The following is a 20,740-nucleotide window of genomic DNA, read 5'->3' as shown; positions in this document are numbered from 1 at the left end:
AATTCCATTGAGAGTTTGTCAAATTTTATCGCGTCTTTTAATCGCGATGGTTACCAGTCCAAATTCGTAGATCAAAAATTTCAATGACATAGGGATAGGTTCAATTCATCTATAGGAATGATTCTGGATGAATTTCATTGCGAGTTTTTCAAAGTTGATCGCGCTTTTTATTCGCGATGGTTACCAGTCCAAATTCAATGAACAAACATTTCTGTCACTTTGAAGTGATTTTCTATTCATCCATTGGGACTGGGAGGGTAAATTTTCATTTTTGAATGTCAACGGCCATATCACGTAGAACGCACCTGGTCTCGTCAGCTCCCAGAAGTTAAGTTACGTCGAGTCCCGTTAGTACTTGGAAGGATTACCGCTTGGGAATACGGGATGTCGTTGGCGACGGATAGTTTGTTTTCAATAACAAATTTCTTGACATTTTTTTTCAATCACGATGGTTACCAGTCCAATTTCGTAGATGAAACATTTCAATGCCTTAGAGATAGGTTCAATTCATCTATAAGAATGATTCTGGATCAATTCCATTGAGAGTTTGTCAAATTTTATCGCGTTTTTTAATCGCGATGGTTACCAGTCCAAATTCGTAGATCAAAAATTTCAATGACATAGGGATAGGTTCAATTCATCTATAGGAATGATTCTGGATGAATTTCATTGCGAGTTTTTCAAAGTTGATCGCGCTTTTTATTCGCGATGGTTACCAGTCCAAATTCAATGAACAAACATTTCTGTCACTTTGAAGTGATTTTCTATTCATCCATTGGGACTGGGAGGGTAAATTTTCATTTTTGAATGTCAACGGCCATATCACGTAGAACGCACCTGGTCTCGTCAGCTCCCAGAAGTTAAGTTACGTCGAGTCCCGTTAGTAATTAGAAGGGTTACCGCTTGGGAATACGGGATGTCGTTGGCGACGGATAGTTTGTTTTCAATAACAAATTTCTTGACATTTTTTTTCAATCACGATGGTTACCAGTCCAATTTCGTAGATGAAACATTTCAATGCCTTAGAGATAGGTTCAATTCATCTATAAGAATGATTCTGGATCAATTCCATTGAGAGTTTGTCAAATTTTATCGCGTCTTTTAATCGCGATGGTTACCAGTCCAAATTCGTAGATCAAAAATTTCAATGACATAGGGATAGGTTCAATTCATCTATAGGAATGATTCTGGATGAATTTCATTGCGAGTTTTTCAAAGTTGATCGCGCTTTTTATTCGCGATGGTTACCAGTCCAAATTCAATGAACAAACATTTCTGTCACTTTGAAGTGATTTTCTATTCATCCATTGGGACTGGGAGGGTAAATTTTCATTTTTGAATGTCAACGGCCATATCACGTAGAACGCACCTGGTCTCGTCAGCTCCCAGAAGTTAAGTTACGTCGAGTCCCGTTAGTACTTGGAAGGATTACCGCTTGGGAATACGGGATGTCGTTGGCGACGGATAGTTTGTTTTCAATAACAAATTTCTTGACATTTTTTTTCAATCACGATGGTTACCAGTCCAATTTCGTAGATGAAACATTTCAATGCCTTAGAGATAGGTTCAATTCATCTATAAGAATGATTCTGGATCAATTCCATTGAGAGTTTGTCAAATTTTATCGCGTTTTTTAATCGCGATGGTTACCAGTCCAAATTCGTAGATCAAAAATTTCAATGACATAGGGATAGGTTCAATTCATCTATAGGAATGATTCTGGATGAATTTCATTGCGAGTTTTTCAAAGTTGATCGCGCTTTTTATTCGCGATGGTTACCAGTCCAAATTCAATGAACAAACATTTCTGTCACTTTGAAGTGATTTTCTATTCATCCATTGGGACTGGGAGGGTAAATTTTCATTTTTGAATGTCAACGGCCATATCACGTAGAACGCACCTGGTCTCGTCAGCTCCCAGAAGTTAAGTTACGTCGAGTCCCGTTAGTACTTGGAAGGATTACCGCTTGGGAATACGGGATGTCGTTGGCGACGGATAGTTTGTTTTCAATAACAAATTTCTTGACATTTTTTTTCAATCACGATGGTTACCAGTCCAATTTCGTAGATGAAACATTTCAATGCCTTAGAGATAGGTTCAATTCATCTATAAGACTGATTCTGGATCAATTCCATTGAGAGTTTGTCAAATTTTATCGCGTCTTTTAATCGCGATGGTTACCAGTCCAAATTCGTAGATCAAAAATTTCAATGACATAGGGATAGGTTCAATTCATCTATAGGAATGATTCTGGATGAATTTTATTGCGAGTTTTTCAAAGTTGATCGCGCTTTTTATTCGCGATGGTTACCAGTCCAAATTCAATGAACAAACATTTCTGTCACTTTGAAGTGATTTTCTATTCATCCATTGGGACTGGGAGGGTAAATTTTCATTTTTGAATGTCAACGGCCATATCACGTAGAACGCACCTGGTCTCGTCAGCTCCCAGAAGTTAAGTTACGTCGAGTCCCGTTAGTACTTGGAAGGGTTACCGCTTGGGAATACGGGATGTCGTTGGCGACGGATAGTTTGTTTTCAATAACAAATTTCTTGACATTTTTTTTCAATCACGATGGTTACCAGTCCAATTTCGTAGATGAAACATTTCAATGCCTTAGAGATAGGTTCAATTCATCTATAAGAATGATTCTGGATCAATTCCATTGAGAGTTTGTCAAATTTTATCGCGTTTTTTAATCGCGATGGTTACCAGTCCAAATTCGTAGATCAAAAATTTCAATGACATAGGGATAGGTTCAATTCATCTATAGGAATGATTCTGGATGAATTTCATTGCGAATTTTTAAAAGTTGATCGCGCTTTTTATTCGCGATGGTTACCAGTCCAAATTCAATGAACAAACATTTCTGTCACTTTGAAGTGATTTTCTATTCATCCATTGGGACTGGGAGGGTAAATTTTCATTTTTGAATGTCAACGGCCATATCACGTAGAACGCACCTGGTCTCGTCAGCTCCCAGAAGTTAAGTTACGTCGAGTCCCGTTAGTAATTAGAAGGGTTACCGCTTGGGAATACGGGATGTCGTTGGCGACGGATAGTTTGTTTTCAATAACAAATTTCTTGACATTTTTTTTCAATCACGATGGTTACCAGTCCAATTTCGTAGATGAAACATTTCAATGCCTTAGAGATAGGTTCAATTCATCTATAAGAATGATTCTGGATCAATTCCATTGAGAGTTTGTCAAATTTTATCGCGTCTTTTAATCGCGATGGTTACCAGTCCAAATTCGTAGATCAAAAATTTCAATGACATAGGGATAGGTTCAATTCATCTATAGGAATGATTCTGGATGAATTTCATTGCGAATTTTTAAAAGTTGATCGCGCTTTTTATTCGCGATGGTTACCAGTCCAAATTCAATGAACAAACATTTCTGTCACTTTGAAGTGATTTTCTATTCATCCATTGGGACTGGGAGGGTAAATTTTCATTTTTGAATGTCAACGGCCATATCACGTAGAACGCACCTGGTCTCGTCAGCTCCCAGAAGTTAAGTTACGTCGAGTCCCGTTAGTACTTGGAAGGATTACCGCTTGGGAATACGGGATGTCGTTGGCGACGGATAGTTTGTTTTCAATAACAAATTTCTTGACATTTTTTTTCAATCACGATGGTTACCAGTCCAATTTCGTAGATGAAACATTTCAATGCCTTAGAGATAGGTTCAATTCATCTATAAGAATGATTCTGGATCAATTCCATTGAGAGTTTGTCAAATTTTATCGCGTTTTTTAATCGCGATGGTTACCAGTCCAAATTCGTAGATCAAAAATTTCAATGACATAGGGATAGGTTCAATTCATCTATAGGAATGATTCTGGATGAATTTCATTGCGAATTTTTAAAAGTTGATCGCGCTTTTTATTCGCGATGGTTACCAGTCCAAATTCAATGAACAAACATTTCTGTCACTTTGAAGTGATTTTCTATTCATCCATTGGGACTGGGAGGGTAAATTTTCATTTTTGAATGTCAACGGCCATATCACGTAGAACGCACCTGGTCTCGTCAGCTCCCAGAAGTTAAGTTACGTCGAGTCCCGTTAGTAATTAGAAAGGTTACCGCTTGGGAATACGGGATGTCGTTGGCGACGGATAGTTTGTTTTCAATAACAAATTTCTTGACATTTTTTTTCAATCACGATGGTTACCAGTCCAATTTCGTAGATGAAACATTTCAATGCCTTAGAGATAGGTTCAATTCATCTATAAGAATGATTCTGGATCAATTCCATTGAGAGTTTGTCAAATTTTATCGCGTTTTTTAATCGCGATGGTTACCAGTCCAAATTCGTAGATCAAAAATTTCAATGACATAGGGATAGGTTCAATTCATCTATAGGAATGATTCTGGATGAATTTCATTGCGAATTTTTAAAAGTTGATCGCGCTTTTTATTCGCGATGGTTACCAGTCCAAATTCAATGAACAAACATTTCTGTCACTTTGAAGTGATTTTCTATTCATCCATTGGGACTGGGAGGGTAAATTTTCATTTTTGAATGTCAACGGCCATATCACGTAGAACGCACCTGGTCTCGTCAGCTCCCAGAAGTTAAGTTACGTCGAGTCCCGTTAGTAATTAGAAGGGTTACCGCTTGGGAATACGGGATGTCGTTGGCGACGGATAGTTTGTTTTCAATAACAAATTTCTTGACATTTTTTTTCAATCACGATGGTTACCAGTCCAATTTCGTAGATGAAACATTTCAATGCCTTAGAGATAGGTTCAATTCATCTATAAGAATGATTCTGGATCAATTCCATTGAGAGTTTGTCAAATTTTATCGCGTCTTTTAATCGCGATGGTTACCAGTCCAAATTCGTAGATCAAAAATTTCAATGACATAGGGATAGGTTCAATTCATCTATAGGAATGATTCTGGATGAATTTCATTGCGAGTTTTTCAAAGTTGATCGCGCTTTTTATTCGCGATGGTTACCAGTCCAAATTCAATGAACAAACATTTCTGTCACTTTGAAGTGATTTTCTATTCATCCATTGGGACTGGGAGGGTAAATTTTCATTTTTGAATGTCAACGGCCATATCACGTAGAACGCACCTGGTCTCGTCAGCTCCCAGAAGTTAAGTTACGTCGAGTCCCGTTAGTAATTAGAAAGGTTACCGCTTGGGAATACGGGATGTCGTTGGCGACGGATAGTTTGTTTTCAATAACAAATTTCTTGACATTTTTTTTCAATCACGATGGTTACCAGTCCAATTTCGTAGATGAAACATTTCAATGCCTTAGAGATAGGTTCAATTCATCTATAAGAATGATTCTGGATCAATTCCATTGAGAGTTTGTCAAATTTTATCGCGTTTTTTAATCGCGATGGTTACCAGTCCAAATTCGTAGATCAAAAATTTCAATGACATAGGGATAGGTTCAATTCATCTATAGGAATGATTCTGGATGAATTTCATTGCGAATTTTTAAAAGTTGATCGCGCTTTTTATTCGCGATGGTTACCAGTCCAAATTCAATGAACAAACATTTCTGTCACTTTGAAGTGATTTTCTATTCATCCATTGGGACTGGGAGGGTAAATTTTCATTTTTGAATGTCAACGGCCATATCACGTAGAACGCACCTGGTCTCGTCAGCTCCCAGAAGTTAAGTTACGTCGAGTCCCGTTAGTAATTAGAAAGGTTACCGCTTGGGAATACGGGATGTCGTTGGCGACGGATAGTTTGTTTTCAATAACAAATTTCTTGACATTTTTTTTCAATCACGATGGTTACCAGTCCAATTTCGTAGATGAAACATTTCAATGCCTTAGAGATAGGTTCAATTCATCTATAAGAATGATTCTGGATCAATTCCATTGAGAGTTTGTCAAATTTTATCGCGTTTTTTAATCGCGATGGTTACCAGTCCAAATTCGTAGATCAAAAATTTCAATGACATAGGGATAGGTTCAATTCATCTATAGGAATGATTCTGGATGAATTTCATTGCGAATTTTTAAAAGTTGATCGCGCTTTTTATTCGCGATGGTTACCAGTCCAAATTCAATGAACAAACATTTCTGTCACTTTGAAGTGATTTTCTATTCATCCATTGGGACTGGGAGGGTAAATTTTCATTTTTGAATGTCAACGGCCATATCACGTAGAACGCACCTGGTCTCGTCAGCTCCCAGAAGTTAAGTTACGTCGAGTCCCGTTAGTAATTAGAAGGGTTACCGCTTGGGAATACGGGATGTCGTTGGCGACGGATAGTTTGTTTTCAATAACAAATTTCTTGACATTTTTTTTCAATCACGATGGTTACCAGTCCAATTTCGTAGATGAAACATTTCAATGCCTTAGAGATAGGTTCAATTCATCTATAAGAATGATTCTGGATCAATTCCATTGAGAGTTTGTCAAATTTTATCGCGTCTTTTAATCGCGATGGTTACCAGTCCAAATTCGTAGATCAAAAATTTCAATGACATAGGGATAGGTTCAATTCATCTATAGGAATGATTCTGGATGAATTTCATTGCGAGTTTTTCAAAGTTGATCGCGCTTTTTATTCGCGATGGTTACCAGTCCAAATTCAATGAACAAACATTTCTGTCACTTTGAAGTGATTTTCTATTCATCCATTGGGACTGGGAGGGTAAATTTTCATTTTTGAATGTCAACGGCCATATCACGTAGAACGCACCTGGTCTCGTCAGCTCCCAGAAGTTAAGTTACGTCGAGTCCCGTTAGTACTTGGAAGGATTACCGCTTGGGAATACGGGATGTCGTTGGCGACGGATAGTTTGTTTTCAATAACAAATTTCTTGACATTTTTTTTCAATCACGATGGTTACCAGTCCAATTTCGTAGATGAAACATTTCAATGCCTTAGAGATAGGTTCAATTCATCTATAAGAATGATTCTGGATCAATTCCATTGAGAGTTTGTCAAATTTTATCGCGTTTTTTAATCGCGATGGTTACCAGTCCAAATTCGTAGATCAAAAATTTCAATGACATAGGGATAGGTTCAATTCATCTATAGGAATGATTCTGGATGAATTTCATTGCGAATTTTTAAAAGTTGATCGCGCTTTTTATTCGCGATGGTTACCAGTCCAAATTCAATGAACAAACATTTCTGTCACTTTGAAGTGATTTTCTATTCATCCATTGGGACTGGGAGGGTAAATTTTCATTTTTGAATGTCAACGGCCATATCACGTAGAACGCACCTGGTCTCGTCAGCTCCCAGAAGTTAAGTTACGTCGAGTCCCGTTAGTAATTAGAAGGGTTACCGCTTGGGAATACGGGATGTCGTTGGCGACGGATAGTTTGTTTTCAATAACAAATTTCTTGACATTTTTTTTCAATCACGATGGTTACCAGTCCAATTTCGTAGATGAAACATTTCAATGCCTTAGAGATAGGTTCAATTCATCTATAAGAATGATTCTGGATCAATTCCATTGAGAGTTTGTCAAATTTTATCGCGTCTTTTAATCGCGATGGTTACCAGTCCAAATTCGTAGATCAAAAATTTCAATGACATAGGGATAGGTTCAATTCATCTATAGGAATGATTCTGGATGAATTTCATTGCGAGTTTTTCAAAGTTGATCGCGCTTTTTATTCGCGATGGTTACCAGTCCAAATTCAATGAACAAACATTTCTGTCACTTTGAAGTGATTTTCTATTCATCCATTGGGACTGGGAGGGTAAATTTTCATTTTTGAATGTCAACGGCCATATCACGTAGAACGCACCTGGTCTCGTCAGCTCCCAGAAGTTAAGTTACGTCGAGTCCCGTTAGTACTTGGAAGGATTACCGCTTGGGAATACGGGATGTCGTTGGCGACGGATAGTTTGTTTTCAATAACAAATTTCTTGACATTTTTTTTCAATCACGATGGTTACCAGTCCAATTTCGTAGATGAAACATTTCAATGCCTTAGAGATAGGTTCAATTCATCTATAAGAATGATTCTGGATCAATTCCATTGAGAGTTTGTCAAATTTTATCGCGTTTTTTAATCGCGATGGTTACCAGTCCAAATTCGTAGATCAAAAATTTCAATGACATAGGGATAGGTTCAATTCATCTATAGGAATGATTCTGGATGAATTTCATTGCGAATTTTTAAAAGTTGATCGCGCTTTTTATTCGCGATGGTTACCAGTCCAAATTCAATGAACAAACATTTCTGTCACTTTGAAGTGATTTTCTATTCATCCATTGGGACTGGGAGGGTAAATTTTCATTTTTGAATGTCAACGGCCATATCACGTAGAACGCACCTGGTCTCGTCAGCTCCCAGAAGTTAAGTTACGTCGAGTCCCGTTAGTAATTAGAAAGGTTACCGCTTGGGAATACGGGATGTCGTTGGCGACGGATAGTTTGTTTTCAATAACAAATTTCTTGACATTTTTTTTCAATCACGATGGTTACCAGTCCAATTTCGTAGATGAAACATTTCAATGCCTTAGAGATAGGTTCAATTCATCTATAAGAATGATTCTGGATCAATTCCATTGAGAGTTTGTCAAATTTTATCGCGTTTTTTAATCGCGATGGTTACCAGTCCAAATTCGTAGATCAAAAATTTCAATGACATAGGGATAGGTTCAATTCATCTATAGGAATGATTCTGGATGAATTTCATTGCGAATTTTTAAAAGTTGATCGCGCTTTTTATTCGCGATGGTTACCAGTCCAAATTCAATGAACAAACATTTCTGTCACTTTGAAGTGATTTTCTATTCATCCATTGGGACTGGGAGGGTAAATTTTCATTTTTGAATGTCAACGGCCATATCACGTAGAACGCACCTGGTCTCGTCAGCTCCCAGAAGTTAAGTTACGTCGAGTCCCGTTAGTAATTAGAAGGGTTACCGCTTGGGAATACGGGATGTCGTTGGCGACGGATAGTTTGTTTTCAATAACAAATTTCTTGACATTTTTTTTCAATCACGATGGTTACCAGTCCAATTTCGTAGATGAAACATTTCAATGCCTTAGAGATAGGTTCAATTCATCTATAAGAATGATTCTGGATCAATTCCATTGAGAGTTTGTCAAATTTTATCGCGTCTTTTAATCGCGATGGTTACCAGTCCAAATTCGTAGATCAAAAATTTCAATGACATAGGGATAGGTTCAATTCATCTATAGGAATGATTCTGGATGAATTTCATTGCGAGTTTTTCAAAGTTGATCGCGCTTTTTATTCGCGATGGTTACCAGTCCAAATTCAATGAACAAACATTTCTGTCACTTTGAAGTGATTTTCTATTCATCCATTGGGACTGGGAGGGTAAATTTTCATTTTTGAATGTCAACGGCCATATCACGTAGAACGCACCTGGTCTCGTCAGCTCCCAGAAGTTAAGTTACGTCGAGTCCCGTTAGTAATTAGAAAGGTTACCGCTTGGGAATACGGGATGTCGTTGGCGACGGATAGTTTGTTTTCAATAACAAATTTCTTGACATTTTTTTTCAATCACGATGGTTACCAGTCCAATTTCGTAGATGAAACATTTCAATGCCTTAGAGATAGGTTCAATTCATCTATAAGAATGATTCTGGATCAATTCCATTGAGAGTTTGTCAAATTTTATCGCGTTTTTTAATCGCGATGGTTACCAGTCCAAATTCGTAGATCAAAAATTTCAATGACATAGGGATAGGTTCAATTCATCTATAGGAATGATTCTGGATGAATTTCATTGCGAATTTTTAAAAGTTGATCGCGCTTTTTATTCGCGATGGTTACCAGTCCAAATTCAATGAACAAACATTTCTGTCACTTTGAAGTGATTTTCTATTCATCCATTGGGACTGGGAGGGTAAATTTTCATTTTTGAATGTCAACGGCCATATCACGTAGAACGCACCTGGTCTCGTCAGCTCCCAGAAGTTAAGTTACGTCGAGTCCCGTTAGTAATTAGAAGGGTTACCGCTTGGGAATACGGGATGTCGTTGGCGACGGATAGTTTGTTTTCAATAACAAATTTCTTGACATTTTTTTTCAATCACGATGGTTACCAGTCCAATTTCGTAGATGAAACATTTCAATGCCTTAGAGATAGGTTCAATTCATCTATAAGAATGATTCTGGATCAATTCCATTGAGAGTTTGTCAAATTTTATCGCGTCTTTTAATCGCGATGGTTACCAGTCCAAATTCGTAGATCAAAAATTTCAATGACATAGGGATAGGTTCAATTCATCTATAGGAATGATTCTGGATGAATTTCATTGCGAGTTTTTCAAAGTTGATCGCGCTTTTTATTCGCGATGGTTACCAGTCCAAATTCAATGAACAAACATTTCTGTCACTTTGAAGTGATTTTCTATTCATCCATTGGGACTGGGAGGGTAAATTTTCATTTTTGAATGTCAACGGCCATATCACGTAGAACGCACCTGGTCTCGTCAGCTCCCAGAAGTTAAGTTACGTCGAGTCCCGTTAGTACTTGGAAGGATTACCGCTTGGGAATACGGGATGTCGTTGGCGACGGATAGTTTGTTTTCAATAACAAATTTCTTGACATTTTTTTTCAATCACGATGGTTACCAGTCCAATTTCGTAGATGAAACATTTCAATGCCTTAGAGATAGGTTCAATTCATCTATAAGAATGATTCTGGATCAATTCCATTGAGAGTTTGTCAAATTTTATCGCGTTTTTTAATCGCGATGGTTACCAGTCCAAATTCGTAGATCAAAAATTTCAATGACATAGGGATAGGTTCAATTCATCTATAGGAATGATTCTGGATGAATTTCATTGCGAATTTTTAAAAGTTGATCGCGCTTTTTATTCGCGATGGTTACCAGTCCAAATTCAATGAACAAACATTTCTGTCACTTTGAAGTGATTTTCTATTCATCCATTGGGACTGGGAGGGTAAATTTTCATTTTTGAATGTCAACGGCCATATCACGTAGAACGCACCTGGTCTCGTCAGCTCCCAGAAGTTAAGTTACGTCGAGTCCCGTTAGTAATTAGAAGGGTTACCGCTTGGGAATACGGGATGTCGTTGGCGACGGATAGTTTGTTTTCAATAACAAATTTCTTGACATTTTTTTTCAATCACGATGGTTACCAGTCCAATTTCGTAGATGAAACATTTCAATGCCTTAGAGATAGGTTCAATTCATCTATAAGAATGATTCTGGATCAATTCCATTGAGAGTTTGTCAAATTTTATCGCGTCTTTTAATCGCGATGGTTACCAGTCCAAATTCGTAGATCAAAAATTTCAATGACATAGGGATAGGTTCAATTCATCTATAGGAATGATTCTGGATGAATTTCATTGCGAGTTTTTCAAAGTTGATCGCGCTTTTTATTCGCGATGGTTACCAGTCCAAATTCAATGAACAAACATTTCTGTCACTTTGAAGTGATTTTCTATTCATCCATTGGGACTGGGAGGGTAAATTTTCATTTTTGAATGTCAACGGCCATATCACGTAGAACGCACCTGGTCTCGTCAGCTCCCAGAAGTTAAGTTACGTCGAGTCCCGTTAGTACTTGGAAGGATTACCGCTTGGGAATACGGGATGTCGTTGGCGACGGATAGTTTGTTTTCAATAACAAATTTCTTGACATTTTTTTTCAATCACGATGGTTACCAGTCCAATTTCGTAGATGAAACATTTCAATGCCTTAGAGATAGGTTCAATTCATCTATAAGAATGATTCTGGATCAATTCCATTGAGAGTTTGTCAAATTTTATCGCGTTTTTTAATCGCGATGGTTACCAGTCCAAATTCGTAGATCAAAAATTTCAATGACATAGGGATAGGTTCAATTCATCTATAGGAATGATTCTGGATGAATTTCATTGCGAATTTTTAAAAGTTGATCGCGCTTTTTATTCGCGATGGTTACCAGTCCAAATTCAATGAACAAACATTTCTGTCACTTTGAAGTGATTTTCTATTCATCCATTGGGACTGGGAGGGTAAATTTTCATTTTTGAATGTCAACGGCCATATCACGTAGAACGCACCTGGTCTCGTCAGCTCCCAGAAGTTAAGTTACGTCGAGTCCCGTTAGTAATTAGAAGGGTTACCGCTTGGGAATACGGGATGTCGTTGGCGACGGATAGTTTGTTTTCAATAACAAATTTCTTGACATTTTTTTTCAATCACGATGGTTACCAGTCCAATTTCGTAGATGAAACATTTCAATGCCTTAGAGATAGGTTCAATTCATCTATAAGAATGATTCTGGATCAATTCCATTGAGAGTTTGTCAAATTTTATCGCGTCTTTTAATCGCGATGGTTACCAGTCCAAATTCGTAGATCAAAAATTTCAATGACATAGGGATAGGTTCAATTCATCTATAGGAATGATTCTGGATGAATTTCATTGCGAGTTTTTCAAAGTTGATCGCGCTTTTTATTCGCGATGGTTACCAGTCCAAATTCAATGAACAAACATTTCTGTCACTTTGAAGTGATTTTCTATTCATCCATTGGGACTGGGAGGGTAAATTTTCATTTTTGAATGTCAAAGGCCATATCACGTAGAACGCACCTGGTCTCGTCAGCTCCCAGAAGTTAAGTTACGTCGAGTCCCGTTAGTACTTGGAAGGGTTACCGCTTGGGAATACGGGATGTCGTTGGCGACGGATAGTTTGTTTTCAATAACAAATTTCTTGACATTTTTTTTCAATCACGATGGTTACCAGTCCAATTTCGTAGATGAAACATTTCAATGCCTTAGAGATAGGTTCAATTCATCTATAAGAATGATTCTGGATCAATTCCATTGAGAGTTTGTCAAATTTTATCGCGTTTTTTAATCGCGATGGTTACCAGTCCAAATTCGTAGATCAAAAATTTCAATGACATAGGGATAGGTTCAATTCATCTATAGGAATGATTCTGGATGAATTTCATTGCGAATTTTTAAAAGTTGATCGCGCTTTTTATTCGCGATGGTTACCAGTCCAAATTCAATGAACAAACATTTCTGTCACTTTGAAGTGATTTTCTATTCATCCATTGGGACTGGGAGGGTAAATTTTCATTTTTGAATGTCAACGGCCATATCACGTAGAACGCACCTGGTCTCGTCAGCTCCCAGAAGTTAAGTTACGTCGAGTCCCGTTAGTAATTAGAAGGGTTACCGCTTGGGAATACGGGATGTCGTTGGCGACGGATAGTTTGTTTTCAATAACAAATTTCTTGACATTTTTTTTCAATCACGATGGTTACCAGTCCAATTTCGTAGATGAAACATTTCAATGCCTTAGAGATAGGTTCAATTCATCTATAAGAATGATTCTGGATCAATTCCATTGAGAGTTTGTCAAATTTTATCGCGTCTTTTAATCGCGATGGTTACCAGTCCAAATTCGTAGATCAAAAATTTCAATGACATAGGGATAGGTTCAATTCATCTATAGGAATGATTCTGGATGAATTTCATTGCGAGTTTTTCAAAGTTGATCGCGCTTTTTATTCGCGATGGTTACCAGTCCAAATTCAATGAACAAACATTTCTGTCACTTTGAAGTGATTTTCTATTCATCCATTGGGACTGGGAGGGTAAATTTTCATTTTTGAATGTCAACGGCCATATCACGTAGAACGCACCTGGTCTCGTCAGCTCCCAGAAGTTAAGTTACGTCGAGTCCCGTTAGTACTTGGAAGGATTACCGCTTGGGAATACGGGATGTCGTTGGCGACGGATAGTTTGTTTTCAATAACAAATTTCTTGACATTTTTTTTCAATCACGATGGTTACCAGTCCAATTTCGTAGATGAAACATTTCAATGCCTTAGAGATAGGTTCAATTCATCTATAAGAATGATTCTGGATCAATTCCATTGAGAGTTTGTCAAATTTTATCACGTTTTTTAATCGCGATGGTTACCAGTCCAAATTCGTAGATCAAAAATTTCAATGACATAGGGATAGGTTCAATTCATCTATAGGAATGATTCTGGATGAATTTCATTGCGAGTTTTTCAAAGTTGATCGCGCTTTTTATTCGCGATGGTTACCAGTCCAAATTCAATGAACAAACATTTCTGTCACTTTGAAGTGATTTTCTATTCATCCATTGGGACTGGGAGGGTAAATTTTCATTTTTGAATGTCAACGGCCATATCACGTAGAACGCACCTGGTCTCGTCAGCTCCCAGAAGTTAAGTTACGTCGAGTCCCGTTAGTACTTGGAAGGATTACCGCTTGGGAATACGGGATGTCGTTGGCGACGGATAGTTTGTTTTCAATAACAAATTTCTTGACATTTTTTTTCAATCACGATGGTTACCAGTCCAATTTCGTAGATGAAACATTTCAATGCCTTAGAGATAGGTTCAATTCATCTATAAGAATGATTCTGGATCAATTCCATTGAGAGTTTGTCAAATTTTATCGCGTCTTTTAATCGCGATGGTTACCAGTCCAAATTCGTAGATCAAAAATTTCAATGACATAGGGATAGGTTCAATTCATCTATAGGAATGATTCTGGATGAATTTTATTGCGAGTTTTTCAAAGTTGATCGCGCTTTTTATTCGCGATGGTTACCAGTCCAAATTCAATGAACAAACATTTCTGTCACTTTGAAGTGATTTTCTATTCATCCATTGGGACTGGGAGGGTAAATTTTCATTTTTGAATGTCAACGGCCATATCACGTAGAACGCACCTGGTCTCGTCAGCTCCCAGAAGTTAAGTTACGTCGAGTCCCGTTAGTACTTGGAAGGGTTACCGCTTGGGAATACGGGATGTCGTTGGCGACGGATAGTTTGTTTTCAATAACAAATTTCTTGACATTTTTTTTCAATCACGATGGTTACCAGTCCAATTTCGTAGATGAAACATTTCAATGCCTTAGAGATAGGTTCAATTCATCTATAAGAATGATTCTGGATCAATTCCATTGAGAGTTTGTCAAATTTTATCGCGTTTTTTAATCGCGATGGTTACCAGTCCAAATTCGTAGATCAAAAATTTCAATGACATAGGGATAGGTTCAATTCATCTATAGGAATGATTCTGGATGAATTTCATTGCGAATTTTTAAAAGTTGATCGCGCTTTTTATTCGCGATGGTTACCAGTCCAAATTCAATGAACAAACATTTCTGTCACTTTGAAGTGATTTTCTATTCATCCATTGGGACTGGGAGGGTAAATTTTCATTTTTGAATGTCAACGGCCATATCACGTAGAACGCACCTGGTCTCGTCAGCTCCCAGAAGTTAAGTTACGTCGAGTCCCGTTAGTAATTAGAAGGGTTACCGCTTGGGAATACGGGATGTCGTTGGCGACGGATAGTTTGTTTTCAATAACAAATTTCTTGACATTTTTTTTCAATCACGATGGTTACCAGTCCAATTTCGTAGATGAAACATTTCAATGCCTTAGAGATAGGTTCAATTCATCTATAAGAATGATTCTGGATCAATTCCATTGAGAGTTTGTCAAATTTTATCGCGTCTTTTAATCGCGATGGTTACCAGTCCAAATTCGTAGATCAAAAATTTCAATGACATAGGGATAGGTTCAATTCATCTATAGGAATGATTCTGGATGAATTTCATTGCGAGTTTTTCAAAGTTGATCGCGCTTTTTATTCGCGATGGTTACCAGTCCAAATTCAATGAACAAACATTTCTGTCACTTTGAAGTGATTTTCTATTCATCCATTGGGACTGGGAGGGTAAATTTTCATTTTTGAATGTCAACGGCCATATCACGTAGAACGCACCTGGTCTCGTCAGCTCCCAGAAGTTAAGTTACGTCGAGTCCCGTTAGTACTTGGAAGGATTACCGCTTGGGAATACGGGATGTCGTTGGCGACGGATAGTTTGTTTTCAATAACAAATTTCTTGACATTTTTTTTCAATCACGATGGTTACCAGTCCAATTTCGTAGATGAAACATTTCAATGCCTTAGAGATAGGTTCAATTCATCTATAAGAATGATTCTGGATCAATTCCATTGAGAGTTTGTCAAATTTTATCGCGTTTTTTAATCGCGATGGTTACCAGTCCAAATTCGTAGATCAAAAATTTCAATGACATAGGGATAGGTTCAATTCATCTATAGGAATGATTCTGGATGAATTTCATTGCGAATTTTTAAAAGTTGATCGCGCTTTTTATTCGCGATGGTTACCAGTCCAAATTCAATGAACAAACATTTCTGTCACTTTGAAGTGATTTTCTATTCATCCATTGGGACTGGGAGGGTAAATTTTCATTTTTGAATGTCAACGGCCATATCACGTAGAACGCACCTGGTCTCGTCAGCTCCCAGAAGTTAAGTTACGTCGAGTCCCGTTAGTAATTAGAAGGGTTACCGCTTGGGAATACGGGATGTCGTTGGCGACGGATAGTTTGTTTTCAATAACAAATTTCTTGACATTTTTTTTCAATCACGATGGTTACCAGTCCAATTTCGTAGATGAAACATTTCAATGCCTTAGAGATAGGTTCAATTCATCTATAAGAATGATTCTGGATCAATTCCATTGAGAGTTTGTCAAATTTTATCGCGTCTTTTAATCGCGATGGTTACCAGTCCAAATTCGTAGATCAAAAATTTCAATGACATAGGGATAGGTTCAATTCATCTATAGGAATGATTCTGGATGAATTTCATTGCGAGTTTTTCAAAGTTGATCGCGCTTTTTATTCGCGATGGTTACCAGTCCAAATTCAATGAACAAACATTTCTGTCACTTTGAAGTGATTTTCTATTCATCCATTGGGACTGGGAGGGTAAATTTTCATTTTTGAATGTCAAAGGCCATATCACGTAGAACGCACCTGGTCTCGTCAGCTCCCAGAAGTTAAGTTACGTCGAGTCCCGTTAGTACTTGGAAGGGTTACCGCTTGGGAATACGGGATGTCGTTGGCGACGGATAGTTTGTTTTCAATAACAAATTTCTTGACATTTTTTTTCAATCACGATGGTTACCAGTCCAATTTCGTAGATGAAACATTTCAATGCCTTAGAGATAGGTTCAATTCATCTATAAGAATGATTCTGGATCAATTCCATTGAGAGTTTGTCAAATTTTATCGCGTTTTTTAATCGCGATGGTTACCAGTCCAAATTCGTAGATCAAAAATTTCAATGACATAGGGATAGGTTCAATTCATCTATAGGAATGATTCTGGATGAATTTCATTGCGAATTTTTAAAAGTTGATCGCGCTTTTTATTCGCGATGGTTACCAGTCCAAATTCAATGAACAAACATTTCTGTCACTTTGAAGTGATTTTCTATTCATCCATTGGGACTGGGAGGGTAAATTTTCATTTTTGAATGTCAACGGCCATATCACGTAGAACGCACCTGGTCTCGTCAGCTCCCAGAAGTTAAGTTACGTCGAGTCCCGTTAGTAATTAGAAGGGTTACCGCTTGGGAATACGGGATGTCGTTGGCGACGGATAGTTTGTTTTCAATAACAAATTTCTTGACATTTTTTTTCAATCACGATGGTTACCAGTCCAATTTCGTAGATGAAACATTTCAATGCCTTAGAGATAGGTTCAATTCATCTATAAGAATGATTCTGGATCAATTCCATTGAGAGTTTGTCAAATTTTATCGCGTCTTTTAATCGCGATGGTTACCAGTCCAAATTCGTAGATCAAAAATTTCAATGACATAGGGATAGGTTCAATTCATCTATAGGAATGATTCTGGATGAATTTCATTGCGAGTTTTTCAAAGTTGATCGCGCTTTTTATTCGCGATGGTTACCAGTCCAAATTCAATGAACAAACATTTCTGTCACTTTGAAGTGATTTTCTATTCATCCATTGGGACTGGGAGGGTAAATTTTCATTTTTGAATGTCAACGGCCATATCACGTAGAACGCACCTGGTCTCGTCAGCTCCCAGAAGTTAAGTTACGTCGAGTCCCGTTAGTACTTGGAAGGATTACCGCTTGGGAATACGGGATGTCGTTGGCGACGGATAGTTTGTTTTCAATAACAAATTTCTTGACATTTTTTTTCAATCACGATGGTTACCAGTCCAATTTCGTAGATGAAACATTTCAATGCCTTAGAGATAGGTTCAATTCATCTATAAGAATGATTCTGGATCAATTCCATTGAGAGTTTGTCAAATTTTATCGCGTTTTTTAATCGCGATGGTTACCAGTCCAAATTCGTAGATCAAAAATTTCAATGACATAGGGATAGGTTCAATTCATCTATAGGAATGATTCTGGATGAATTTCATTGCGAGTTTTTCAAAGTTGATCGCGCTTTTTATTCGCGATGGTTACCAGTCCAAATTCAATGAACAAACATTTCTGTCACTTTGAAGTGATTTTCTATTCATCCATTGGGACTGGGAGGGTAAATTTTCATTTTTGAATGTCAACGGCCATATCACGTAGAACGCACCTGGTCTCGTCAGCTCCCAGAAGTTAAGTTACGTCGAGTCCCGTTAGTACTTGGAAGGATTACCGCTTGGGAATACGGGATGTCGTTGGCGACGGATAGTTTGTTTTCAATAACAAATTTCTTGACATTTTTTTTCAATCACGATGGTTACCAGTCCAATTTCGTAGATGAAACATTTCAATGCCTTAGAGATAGGTTCAATTCATCTATAAGAATGATTCTGGATCAATTCCATTGAGAGTTTGTCAAATTTTATCGCGTCTTTTAATCGCGATGGTTACCAGTCCAAATTCGTAGATCAAAAATTTCAATGACATAGGGATAGGTTCAATTCATCTATAGGAATGATTCTGGATGAATTTTATTGCGAGTTTTTCAAAGTTGATCGCGCTTTTTATTCGCGATGGTTACCAGTCCAAATTCAATGAACAAACATTTCTGTCACTTTGAAGTGATTTTCTATTCATCCATTGGGACTGGGAGGGTAAATTTTCATTTTTGAATGTCAACGGCCATATCACGTAGAACGCACCTGGTCTCGTCAGCTCCCAGAAGTTAAGTTACGTCGAGTCCCGTTAGTACTTGGAAGGGTTACCGCTTGGGAATACGGGATGTCGTTGGCGACGGATAGTTTGTTTTCAATAACAAATTTCTTGACATTTTTTTTCAATCACGATGGTTACCAGTCCAATTTCGTAGATGAAACATTTCAATGCCTTAGAGATAGGTTCAATTCATCTATAAGAATGATTCTGGATCAATTCCATTGAGAGTTTGTCAAATTTTATCGCGTTTTTTAATCGCGATGGTTACCAGTCCAAATTCGTAGATCAAAAATTTCAATGACATAGGGATAGGTTCAATTCATCTATAGGAATGATTCTGGATGAATTTCATTGCGAATTTTTAAAAGTTGATCGCGCTTTTTATTCGCGATGGTTACCAGTCCAAATTCAATGAACAAACATTTCTGTCACTTTGAAGTGATTTTCTATTCATCCATTGGGACTGGGAGGGTAAATTTTCATTTTTGAATGTCAACGGCCATATCACGTAGAACGCACCTGGTCTCGTCAGCTCCCAGAAGTTAAGTTACGTCGAGTCCCGTTAGTAATTAGAAGGGTTACCGCTTGGGAATACGGGATGTCGTTGGCGACGGATAGTTTGTTTTCAATAACAAATTTCTTGACATTTTTTTTCAATCACGATGGTTACCAGTCCAATTTCGTAGATGAAACATTTCAATGCCTTAGAGATAGGTTCAATTCATCTATAAGAATGATTCTGGATCAATTCCATTGAGAGTTTGTCAAATTTTATCGCGTCTTTTAATCGCGATGGTTACCAGTCCAAATTCGTAGATCAAAAATTTCAATGACATAGGGATAGGTTCAATTCATCTATAGGAATGATTCTGGATGAATTTCATTGCGAGTTTTTCAAAGTTGATCGCGCTTTTTATTCGCGATGGTTACCAGTCCAAATTCAATGAACAAACATTTCTGTCACTTTGAAGTGATTTTCTATTCATCCATTGGGACTGGGAGGGTAAATTTTCATTTTTGAATGTCAAAGGCCATATCACGTAGAACGCACCTGGTCTCGTCAGCTCCCAGAAGTTAAGTTACGTCGAGTCCCGTTAGTACTTGGAAGGGTTACCGCTTGGGAATACGGGATGTCGTTGGCGACGGATAGTTTGTTTTCAATAACAAATTTCTTGACATTTTTTTTCAATCACGATGGTTACCAGTCCAATTTCGTAGATGAAACATTTCAATGCCTTAGAGATAGGTTCAATTCATCTATAAGAATGATTCTGGATCAATTCCATTGAGAGTTTGTCAAATTTTATCGCGTTTTTTAATCGCGATGGTTACCAGTCCAAATTCGTAGATCAAAAATTTCAATGACATAGGGATAGGTTCAATTCATCTATAGGAATGATTCTGGATGAATTTCATTGCGAATTTTTAAAAGTTGATCGCGCTTTTTATTCGCGATGGTTACCAGTCCAAATTCAATGAACAAACATTTCTGTCACTTTGAAGTGATTTTCTATTCATCCATTGGGACTGGGAGGGTAAATTTTCATTTTTGAATGTCAACGGCCATATCACGTAGAACGCACCTGGTCTCGTCAGCTCCCAGAAGTTAAGTTACGTCGAGTCCCGTTAGTAATTAGAAGGGTTACCGCTTGGGAATACGGGATGTCGTTGGCGACGGATAGTTTGTTTTCAATAACAAATTTCTTGGCATTTTTTTTCAATCACGATGGTTACCAGTCCAATTTCGTAGATGAAACATTTCAATGCCTTAGAGATAGGTTCAATTCATCTATAAGAATGAT

General features: G+C 37.6%; 39 pseudogenes; all 39 read left to right on the top strand.

The window, feature by feature from the left end:
• Positions 1 to 277: 277 nt before the first annotated feature.
• LOC124335511 lies at positions 278 to 396 on the top strand (annotated as a pseudogene).
• A 413-nt stretch (positions 397 to 809) lies between these two features.
• On the top strand, positions 810 to 928 carry LOC124329975 (annotated as a pseudogene).
• A 413-nt stretch (positions 929 to 1,341) lies between these two features.
• LOC124335510 lies at positions 1,342 to 1,460 on the top strand (annotated as a pseudogene).
• Positions 1,461 to 1,873: 413 nt separating this feature from the next.
• LOC124335509 lies at positions 1,874 to 1,992 on the top strand (annotated as a pseudogene).
• A 413-nt stretch (positions 1,993 to 2,405) lies between these two features.
• LOC124333872 lies at positions 2,406 to 2,524 on the top strand (annotated as a pseudogene).
• Positions 2,525 to 2,937: 413 nt separating this feature from the next.
• LOC124329974 lies at positions 2,938 to 3,056 on the top strand (annotated as a pseudogene).
• A 413-nt stretch (positions 3,057 to 3,469) lies between these two features.
• Positions 3,470 to 3,588, top strand: LOC124335508 (annotated as a pseudogene).
• A 413-nt stretch (positions 3,589 to 4,001) lies between these two features.
• Positions 4,002 to 4,120, top strand: LOC124330316 (annotated as a pseudogene).
• Positions 4,121 to 4,533: 413 nt separating this feature from the next.
• Positions 4,534 to 4,652, top strand: LOC124329973 (annotated as a pseudogene).
• Positions 4,653 to 5,065: 413 nt separating this feature from the next.
• On the top strand, positions 5,066 to 5,184 carry LOC124330314 (annotated as a pseudogene).
• Positions 5,185 to 5,597: 413 nt separating this feature from the next.
• Positions 5,598 to 5,716, top strand: LOC124330313 (annotated as a pseudogene).
• Positions 5,717 to 6,129: 413 nt separating this feature from the next.
• Positions 6,130 to 6,248, top strand: LOC124329972 (annotated as a pseudogene).
• A 413-nt stretch (positions 6,249 to 6,661) lies between these two features.
• LOC124335506 lies at positions 6,662 to 6,780 on the top strand (annotated as a pseudogene).
• Positions 6,781 to 7,193: 413 nt separating this feature from the next.
• On the top strand, positions 7,194 to 7,312 carry LOC124329971 (annotated as a pseudogene).
• A 413-nt stretch (positions 7,313 to 7,725) lies between these two features.
• LOC124335504 lies at positions 7,726 to 7,844 on the top strand (annotated as a pseudogene).
• A 413-nt stretch (positions 7,845 to 8,257) lies between these two features.
• LOC124330312 lies at positions 8,258 to 8,376 on the top strand (annotated as a pseudogene).
• Positions 8,377 to 8,789: 413 nt separating this feature from the next.
• LOC124329969 lies at positions 8,790 to 8,908 on the top strand (annotated as a pseudogene).
• Positions 8,909 to 9,321: 413 nt separating this feature from the next.
• LOC124330311 lies at positions 9,322 to 9,440 on the top strand (annotated as a pseudogene).
• Positions 9,441 to 9,853: 413 nt separating this feature from the next.
• On the top strand, positions 9,854 to 9,972 carry LOC124329968 (annotated as a pseudogene).
• A 413-nt stretch (positions 9,973 to 10,385) lies between these two features.
• Positions 10,386 to 10,504, top strand: LOC124335503 (annotated as a pseudogene).
• Positions 10,505 to 10,917: 413 nt separating this feature from the next.
• Positions 10,918 to 11,036, top strand: LOC124329967 (annotated as a pseudogene).
• Positions 11,037 to 11,449: 413 nt separating this feature from the next.
• LOC124335502 lies at positions 11,450 to 11,568 on the top strand (annotated as a pseudogene).
• A 413-nt stretch (positions 11,569 to 11,981) lies between these two features.
• On the top strand, positions 11,982 to 12,100 carry LOC124329966 (annotated as a pseudogene).
• Positions 12,101 to 12,513: 413 nt separating this feature from the next.
• Positions 12,514 to 12,632, top strand: LOC124329875 (annotated as a pseudogene).
• A 413-nt stretch (positions 12,633 to 13,045) lies between these two features.
• Positions 13,046 to 13,164, top strand: LOC124329965 (annotated as a pseudogene).
• A 413-nt stretch (positions 13,165 to 13,577) lies between these two features.
• Positions 13,578 to 13,696, top strand: LOC124335501 (annotated as a pseudogene).
• A 413-nt stretch (positions 13,697 to 14,109) lies between these two features.
• LOC124335500 lies at positions 14,110 to 14,228 on the top strand (annotated as a pseudogene).
• Positions 14,229 to 14,641: 413 nt separating this feature from the next.
• On the top strand, positions 14,642 to 14,760 carry LOC124333871 (annotated as a pseudogene).
• A 413-nt stretch (positions 14,761 to 15,173) lies between these two features.
• Positions 15,174 to 15,292, top strand: LOC124329964 (annotated as a pseudogene).
• A 413-nt stretch (positions 15,293 to 15,705) lies between these two features.
• On the top strand, positions 15,706 to 15,824 carry LOC124335499 (annotated as a pseudogene).
• A 413-nt stretch (positions 15,825 to 16,237) lies between these two features.
• LOC124329963 lies at positions 16,238 to 16,356 on the top strand (annotated as a pseudogene).
• Positions 16,357 to 16,769: 413 nt separating this feature from the next.
• On the top strand, positions 16,770 to 16,888 carry LOC124329874 (annotated as a pseudogene).
• A 413-nt stretch (positions 16,889 to 17,301) lies between these two features.
• LOC124329962 lies at positions 17,302 to 17,420 on the top strand (annotated as a pseudogene).
• Positions 17,421 to 17,833: 413 nt separating this feature from the next.
• Positions 17,834 to 17,952, top strand: LOC124335498 (annotated as a pseudogene).
• A 413-nt stretch (positions 17,953 to 18,365) lies between these two features.
• Positions 18,366 to 18,484, top strand: LOC124335497 (annotated as a pseudogene).
• Positions 18,485 to 18,897: 413 nt separating this feature from the next.
• Positions 18,898 to 19,016, top strand: LOC124333870 (annotated as a pseudogene).
• A 413-nt stretch (positions 19,017 to 19,429) lies between these two features.
• LOC124329961 lies at positions 19,430 to 19,548 on the top strand (annotated as a pseudogene).
• Positions 19,549 to 19,961: 413 nt separating this feature from the next.
• Positions 19,962 to 20,080, top strand: LOC124329873 (annotated as a pseudogene).
• Positions 20,081 to 20,493: 413 nt separating this feature from the next.
• On the top strand, positions 20,494 to 20,612 carry LOC124329960 (annotated as a pseudogene).
• The last annotated feature ends 128 nt before the right edge of the window (positions 20,613 to 20,740 follow it).

This window comes from Daphnia pulicaria, chromosome 3, assembly GCF_021234035.1.
Source record: "Daphnia pulicaria isolate SC F1-1A chromosome 3, SC_F0-13Bv2, whole genome shotgun sequence".
NCBI lineage: Eukaryota > Metazoa > Arthropoda > Branchiopoda > Diplostraca > Daphniidae > Daphnia > Daphnia pulicaria.
Note: the sequence above shows the minus strand (reverse complement) of the source record. Positions and strands in the feature narration are given on the sequence as shown.